The sequence below is a fragment of the Antechinus flavipes genome, chromosome 1 (genome assembly GCF_016432865.1).
Source record: "Antechinus flavipes isolate AdamAnt ecotype Samford, QLD, Australia chromosome 1, AdamAnt_v2, whole genome shotgun sequence".
Taxonomy (NCBI): Eukaryota; Metazoa; Chordata; class Mammalia; order Dasyuromorphia; family Dasyuridae; genus Antechinus; species Antechinus flavipes.
The window spans coordinates 159307936-159308990 of NC_067398.1; the positions used below are offsets into that span (position 1 = coordinate 159307936).

The following is a 1055-nucleotide window of genomic DNA, read 5'->3' on the forward strand; positions in this document are numbered from 1 at the left end:
TGTATCTAGGATATACTGCAACATATTTAACATATATAGGACTGCTTGCCATCTTGGGGGGGGGGGGTGGAGGGAGGGAGGGGAAAAAACGAAACATAAGCGAGTGCAAGGGATAATGTTGTAAAAAAATTATCCTGGCATGGATTCTGTCAATACAAAGTTATTATTTTAAAAAAATAAAATTTAAATTAAAAAAAAAGATACTTCCTGCCCTCTTACCTCCAGACTTCAGTATCTCTATATTGCTTCTAAAATAAAATGTGTTTCTTGGAATAGTAAAAAAAAAAAAAAAAAGAAAAGAAATGGTGATCAGGCTTTTTTTCTGTTTCTTGGCTTACAAGATGACCAAGAAGAGGAAGAACAATGGAGATGCCAGGAAGGGCCACCACTGCAGCCCACCCACTGCACCAACTGTGCCTGCTGTGTGCTCAAGAACAAGGCCATCAAGAAGTTTATAATCCACAATATTGGGGAAGCTAGATGGCTGTCAAGCACATCTCTGAGGCCAGTATTTTTGATTCTTATGTGCTGCCCAAAGTGTATGTGAAACTACATTACTGTGTGAGTTGCTTGATCCATGGCAAGGTAGTGAACAATCAGTCCCCTGAGGCATGAAAGGATCAGGCACCCCTACCCCATTTCAGATTTGCTGGTGCTGCCCCCAGAGTCCCTCCAAAGCCTATGTAAAGAGCTACCTATCCATCAAGACAATTCCAATAAACTCTGGATGGAAAATGCCATCCACATCCAGAGAAAGAAGTATGGAGATTGAATGTGGATTAAAGGGATACTATTTTCTTTCTTTAAAAAATAATAATAGCTTCTTACTTTAAAAAACAAAAAGATAGTTTTCAACACTCATCTACAAATATGTTTCATTTTTTGTGTTCCAAATTTTTCTCCCTCCCCTAGATAGGTAATAATCCAATATAAATTAAACATGTGCAATTCTTCTAAATGTTATTTCCACATTTATCATAATTTGTTTTATTTCTTTTTTTCTCATGGTTTTTCCTTTTTGTTCTGATATTCCTTTCCCAACATGACTAATTTGG

At 36.9% G+C, this 1055-nt stretch overlaps 1 pseudogene; it reads left to right on the forward strand.

Moving 5' to 3' along the window:
• Window positions 1-215: 215 nt before the first annotated feature.
• On the forward strand, window positions 216-687 carry LOC127550878 (40S ribosomal protein S26-like; annotated as a pseudogene).
• Window positions 688-1055: the final 368 nt, after the last annotated feature.